The following is a 7,610-nucleotide window of genomic DNA, read 5'->3' as shown; positions in this document are numbered from 1 at the left end:
CCCTTGGCATTCTCTCTCTCTTGTTCCCTTACAACCTGGAGTTTAAAAGGAATTTTGGGGGGGGGGTGTACCGTTTAATCTACACAACACAATTACCACTTTGTAGATGCAAATTATTTTTTTTATTGTGAAACAAGAAATGACCAAAAAAGGAAACCTGAGCGTGCATAACTACTCACCCCCTCCCAGTCAATACTTTGTACAGCAAACTTTTGCAGCAATTGCAGCGACAAGTCTCTTCAGGTACATCTCCACAAGCTTCGCACATCTAGACACTGGTATTTTTGCCCATTCTTCATGGCAAAACTGCTCCAGTTCATGTTGGATGGGCGCCGCTTGTGTACAGCAATCTTTAAATCATACCAGAGATTCTCAATTGAATTGAGAATCTGGGCTTTAACTGGGCCATTCCAGGACATTTACCTGTTTCTCTTTAAACCACTGGAGTGTTGCTTTAGCAGTGTGTTTAGGGTCGTTGTCCTGCTGGAAGGTGTCCCAGTCTCAAATCTCTGGAAGACTCAAACAGGTTTCCCCTCAAGAAATCCTCCATATTTTGCAGCATCCATTTTCCTTTAATTCTGACCAGTTTCCCAGTCCCTGTTGAGGAAAAACATGATGCTGCCCCCACCATGCTTCACTGTGGGGATGGTGTTCTCAGCATGATGAAGTGTTGTGTTTGTGCCGGACATGGCGTTGCCCTTCATGGCCAAAAAGTTCTATTTTAGTCTCATCTGACCACAGCACCACATGTTTGCGGAATCTCCAATATGCCTTATTTTTTTGGTAAGCAATGGCTTTTTCTTGGCCACTCTTCCATGAAGTCCAGCTCTGTGTTCTGTGCAATGTGCAGTGTGCAGTTTATAGTGGTCCTATGGACAGTTACTCCCATCTCTGCAGTAGAGCCGGCCAGCTCCTTCAGGGTCATCTTTGGCCTCTTGGTTGCTGCTCTGATTAATGCCCTTCTTTCCCGGTCTGTGAGTTTTGGTGGACGACCCTCTCTTGGCTGGTTTGCTGTGGTGCCATAATCTTTCCATGTTCTAATAATGGATTTAATTGTACTCCTTGGGATGTTCAGGGTTTGTCATATTTTTTATAACCCACGTCTGATCTGTACTTCTCTACAACTTTGTCTCTGACCTGTGTGGACAGTTCCTTGGTCTTCATGGTGTCACTTGCCTGGTGGTAGCCCTTACTTAAATAAATGTAAATGTGTTGCACTGGTGTTGACTCTGGGGGCTGTTAGAACAGGTGTATATACACTGAGATCATTTGACACTTAGATTGCTCACAGCTGGATCTAATTTAACTAATTAAGTGGCTTTTGAAGGTACTGGTTGGGGTGAAAACATGTGCACACACCACATTTCCGTTTTATATCTTTTAGAATTATTTTAAACAAGTTTTTTTTTTCCTGTTTAACTTCATTAATCTGTAGTTTTTTTGAAGGTCCAACACATAAAATCAAATTGAAAATCCATTCTAAATTTCTGGTTGTAAGGGAACAAAATAGAGAGAATACTTTTGCAAGGCACTGTATTAAAAATATGACATGGTGCTTTATCAGTTTAGTTATCGCTAAATGCTCAGAAAACTGAGGTTCTGTTCTTTGGAGGTAAGTCTGCGGATAAGGAATGCTATAATTTCCGCACTTCACTCCGAGGGGCTGAACTTATCCCTCACCAGCTCAGCCCGTAACCTAGGCCTTGTGTTAGATACAAGCCTCTCATCGAATTGCATGTGGATACAGTTTCAAAGGTGCACTTCCTACAGTTACGTAACATTGCCAAGCTACGACGAATCCTTACTATTCAAGGCACTGAGAAATTGATACATGTCTTTGTATCCAGTAAATGCAGCAGCTCGAATTGTCACCAGGAGCAGGGAGTTTGAACACATAACCCCTGTTCTTAGTTCCCAGCATTGGGTTCCCGTTAGGTTTAGAGCTGACTTTAAAGTTCTCCTACTTACATATAAGGCACTTAAAGGTCTAGTTCCTGACGGGAGGCCGAACAGCTGACCTTGGTGCGGTGAGAAGAACTTAGAAGAACATGTTTGAAACGGTAGTAGGCATCTGGAGGTGCCCCCCAGGACTGCCCCCGCTCACCTGACGCAACAGCACTGTGTCTACTGTGGAAACCTTCTGGTTTATGGGATCCACGATCTCCCAGGACCTAAAGTGGGCGGCCAACATAGAAACAATTGTCAAAAGGGCACAACAGAGGATGGACTCTCAGCTCAGGAAGTTCAACCTGCCTCGGAAGCTGCTGATCCCATTCTACTCTGCAATAATCCAGTATGTTATCTGTGCGTCCATCTCGGTCTGGTTCTGGTCCAAACGGGACAGGAAGAGACTACAACAGACAGTCAGGACTGCAGAAAAAATCATCGGTGTGGACCTGCCCTCCATTCAGGACTTATACATGGCCAGAGGAAACAGGCAGAATCACTGCAGACCCATCACACTTTGGTCACAACCTGTTCACACTCCTCCCCTCTGGCAGGCGCTACAGAGCACTGTACGCCAAAACAACCAGACACATGAACAGGTTTCTTTGTTTGTTTTTAACACATGTATCTGTACATATGTTTTTTTTGTAATCTTATGTTTGCTGTATGTCTGTCCTGTGTAAGTACATTGAGAACAACGAAAAAACTGGAGACAAATTCCTTGTATGTGGAGACATACTAACCCAATAATGCTGATTCTGTTATATTCAATTATATGTATCACAACCCAACTATGTAAAGCACCTGGGGGCAACTGTTGTGAAAGGTGCTATATAAAAATAAATTTAATTGAATAGTAGTATTATGAATTGCACACAGCACTGTGTTGAGAAGTCAGTGCTGAGCACTGTATTTGAATTGTCCCGTTTCCATTTACAACGAATCTTGATCAAAATTAGGACTTCTTAACAACGACGTGATTTGTCAGTATTATATTAACCCCAAATTTATACCTTTAATGTTGTTATCGCCATATTTAAACTATCATTTTATAGGATGAGTTGCTTAAAATCTGAAAAGTATTAGAGATTGGCCGTGCATCCTTTTCTTGGCTATTGCGCTTCTGTCTTTTTGAGTGTATTCTCCTCAGAATTCCCTTAGAGGGAAACCTTGCTTCATCTATTCTTTTGTCTGGAGAGCCCTTTGCCTCGTACTCTTCCCAGGATGGACTCCAAGTTCACAGTAACCCAACACTGGATAAACGGTTATGGGAATGTATGACTTTCTGTATGTCTCCTTCTGAAAGCATCCAAGATTTCATTTTTTTTTATGTGATCCAACGCTGCACGTAAAACACACTTTTCAAAGACCGGCCAGTTACCTCTTCTGAGATTGTGTGAAATGTAAATTTGCAGCCTGCTTCTGTATTATAGAAAAGCCGAAAGAGCAAAGCTGCACTGGGATTAAAAATCATCCCCCCACTTTGGAATCCCCCACGGTAAATTTTGCCTGGGGGAGGAGGGTTCCCAGATTATGTGTAATACCCGGTATACCAGATCATACCCAGTGCCTGCGGGCACCTGTAGGGGCCGCTGTTTGGGCGCACTTCTGGAGGAATGCCAGCCGATTTTCTTAACAGCGATTAGCGTCTTGTTTCTTTTCCTGTCCTATAATCAACTGCAATTGTGCATCTCTGGAAAACCAATAGAAATAAAAATAATGTAAATGGTTGTCAACAGTTAAATGAATTTTAGGTGAAAATGATGGCGTCAAAGTTTGCAAATGTATCACCATTTTTGATATTCCGTCAATTATTTTAAAAACATATTTAATCAGGTGTAGATATTTCTAAGAGTATCTAAGAATATATAATATGTATGTTATCCTGGGTGAAGAGTTAAGATAAAAACCATTGTTTATTCTTAGATATTTTTCTTAAAAAAAAATAAAATTTGAGGATTGGATCTCTAGAGTCATAACTCTCACTAACAACAAACCCTATCATCACATGAACAAGTGTTTTTCAAACACAATCATTAAACTGGAGACAGACGTTGAGCAAATCTCTGCAAAACATGGTGTTTTTGTCCTCTCCGTCAATCCCTGTCATAAAATCAGTGGCTCTTTCTTCATAATAGTCATTTCCCGTTTATTGCGTTGTGTTAGTTTTGGATTCAGCCTACAGTTTCCCTGCTGAGTTCTGTTAGCTTAACCCAGGGCTTGGCTGCTGGTTAAATTGGGTGGATGAGGCTTTAATAAATGGCCTGGAATGCTTTTTCTTGCCATGTCGGCTGTATAAATATAAAGTTCAGAGCCCTGGTGTGTTTCTCCTTTATCACTGGTGAGAGAAGGGGGGGGGGGATGGCTTCCAAAATTGTCTTAAAATATGGTGAAGAGCTGTGTTGTGTTTTGTCTGTATAAATTTTCTCTTGCTACTGGAAATCTATTTTTTTCTGTTGAACTGCACACCTCTTTTCTGTGTGAAAGTGGGATTAGAAAAAAGCTTATATGTGAAAGAATTGTGTTATGCTCTTGTTTGCTGTAAAATGGATTAATTTTGGTAATGTTTTATCTACTCTTGTGCCAACCTGCATGCACTAATAGATAATCCTACACAACAAAACTTTAAGCATAAACATTTAATTTGAGCCATTTGCTTGTATAATGGCAACATTTATTACAGTGTGAGCCATTACTTCCAAAAATTTCCAACAGGAAATATCCTCTCATTTTCTGTGTGCAGGTTTGGCCTGGGTGTGAAATATTTGCTCTGAAATGTAACACTGTTTTAGAGAATCATTTCTCGATGGAATGGAAGGCTGTGCTCCACCTGCCTAGCATTACAGGTGACTGTGTGCATTACAACTGTTTTTACATAAATAAGCACATTTGTTTGATAATTTATTGTGTTTCAGCAGTTTCTCTTCCTGTTAATATCCTGTTAAAAAATCCACAGATCTTAGCATGGAAATGTGTCAATAAAAACTGAAATCTGTAGGCCTACATCCCATCCGCAGATCACAAATGGTCAACATTAATCAGCTTTTGTTCTCTTTGAAGTCTACAGCTCAGGGTGTGAGGGACAGGAGACACTGTTTAGTGATTGATCAGCTGAGCTCTCCTGACATCACGGCGTTACAGTGGAGTGGCACTATGAAAAGCTGCTTCCTCTCTGGACAGTTGGCTGTGCATTTGAAGCCCACCGGACCAAGGTTGGGGGTCACTAGTTCAGGGCTGGGCTGTGTCTCTGTGGACCATGTGGTCACTGTTGTCCTGCTTGGCTCACTTTGCTCCTTCCTGTCCTTCCTGTTGACTCTGGCTTGGCACACAACTACAATAAACTAGCCTTTCCTGCTTTGCTTCAGCCTCTTCTTTTGTCTCTGATGATCTTCTTCTGGGCAGAGTTTGAATAAACAGCCTTTTTTGTTGAAAACATTCCTCTACTCTTTCCCTGTTGTTATAAAACAAAACATTAGAAGATGGGGTTACTTATAGGTAACTTTCTTAAGGTATATCTGTCAGCTTGATCAGTTACCTAACCACTCTTCCCCATCTCTCCCCCTCTCTCTTTCCACATCCCCCCTCCAATGTTATACTAGGTATTAACATCAGTTAAAAACAATAGAAATAGAAAATAGAAACTGACAAGTCGGCATTATTTTGAAAATGTTTTTATTCACACCGATCCATCTTCTTACTGCTTTTCTAATACACAACTAATGTTATATCCCTCCGTTCGTCCGTCCATCCATCCATCCATCCAACTTTCAGCTACTTATCCTGGTCAGGGTCACTGAGAAGGAGTGGGCCAGGACTGGGATAGTCCCTGGATGACCCATTTCAAAGTACACATGTGGATGGTTTTATGACACTAGCTAACTAAACTAAACTAAATTGTCTTTGGGTGCAGGAGGAAATGATACACACCTGTGTAACAGAGGGACATTATACACACTGCACCTACATTTCATATTACTGTTGAATGTGAACATGCTGACTTGGATAAATGACAGGTACATGTTCATGTGACGATGCTAAAAAAACACACACATTGCAAGACTGACATCCACAGATCTTAGCATGGACATCCACAGATCTTAACATGGACATCCACAGACCTTAGTGGCACAGAAAGCGTCCAGACGCCATGGTGCAGGAAACGAGACGAATCAGTATCAGGAAACAGACAGGCTGCAACTTTAATCTGGCCTCCACATTAGGGTGTGCAGCATCAGTAAAGAAGGACTCAATTATGCCACTTCTATCAGAATCAGCTTTGCACAATGTTTCTCAGAACCACCTGGATGCATTAATGGACCTCAACAGACTTCAACAAACCACAATCCCTTTGCAAACCGCAACATGCTTTCGTGTGGATGGGAGGAGAGACACATGCTTCTGCAACAAAACATCTGGCATGTTTATAACTTAATGCATGGTCCTCAGCATACCCTCATTTTTTCCATTCAGTCACTGTACCATACAGATCATACCTGGCAAATGGCTTTTGGGTGCAAGGAAGGGCAGAAATCTGTTTGACACCCTCCAAAGATTAAATGTCTCCTCTCCAGTATAACCAGAGGTGCTACAGGAATGTTATTGAAGGCTGTTCCAAACTAGAGTGTCCAGCTTGTTTTCATCTGGAAGCCTCCACAAGCACCATGGGCTGGGCCCACAAATGCAAGTGGAGGTGCTGTCCTGCTTTTGGCTGTGAAAACCCTCCCTGACAGAAATTCAAGCCATTTAATGCAATAATTCCTCATTTTCTTCCAGTACTTCTTCACTAGTGCAGCACCAGTGCAGCATTTAACAATATCACATGTGTTTTTTTTAATGTGGACTTCAGATGAATCCACCTGGGAGTCGATCTCTGTCCCAACCTGAACGATGGACATGAAGCCCCAAAGGTAACAAAGTCCAGCCACCTACACTGTCAGAAAAACAAGGACCAATTTGTATCTTTGAAGGTACAATTACTTGTCATTGGGACTGTACCCTCAAGGGTCTGCCTGTTGAACCCTTAGCTGTAGGTAAATGTACCTTTTAAGGTACAGAAATGAAGGGACATTTTTGTACCATTGAGGGTATTTTATTGTTGTTCGTACTTTGGGGATGTTCCTTGGAGTCCATTTCTGTACCTTAAATTAGACTAAATGGTACATTTACCTACAGCTAGGGTACAACTAGCAGCCCCTTGATGGTACAGCCCAGTGACAAGTAATTGTACCTTCAAAGGTATAAATCGGTGCTATTTTTTGTAGCCTGCCCCAGTTGGAAGGTGCCTTGTGCTGACATGGGTGTGAATGCATTTGGTTGACAGCGGATTAAGGTAGGCTGTGAGTCGCATTTTCCATTCAGATGAGAGCTCTAGATGAGAAGGTCAGGCTTTCATCCGTTTCGCCTCCTGCTTTTCTTTCCTGTCTGTAGAATCAAATTCACTGCTGACTGTTTTCTTTTTTTGTGTGTGGAATGTAATGTTTTGCCCTGGAATGTTGATTAGGAGTAAAATAGCAGACAGGTATTTATCTTTTTATTGTAGTCTACTTCAGGTTGGCCTTTACGAACAGCTGTTCTTAGTTTAAGCATAACATGGATACATGTTAGATGCCTTCTAATTGTCACAACATTTTATACAATCAGTTGCATTTTATAATTCCATCATA

Source organism: Paramormyrops kingsleyae, chromosome 6 (assembly GCF_048594095.1).
Source record: "Paramormyrops kingsleyae isolate MSU_618 chromosome 6, PKINGS_0.4, whole genome shotgun sequence".
NCBI classification, from domain to species: Eukaryota; Metazoa; Chordata; class Actinopteri; order Osteoglossiformes; family Mormyridae; genus Paramormyrops; species Paramormyrops kingsleyae.
The sequence above is the reverse complement of the archived record's forward strand: the minus strand, read 5'-3'. Positions refer to the sequence as shown.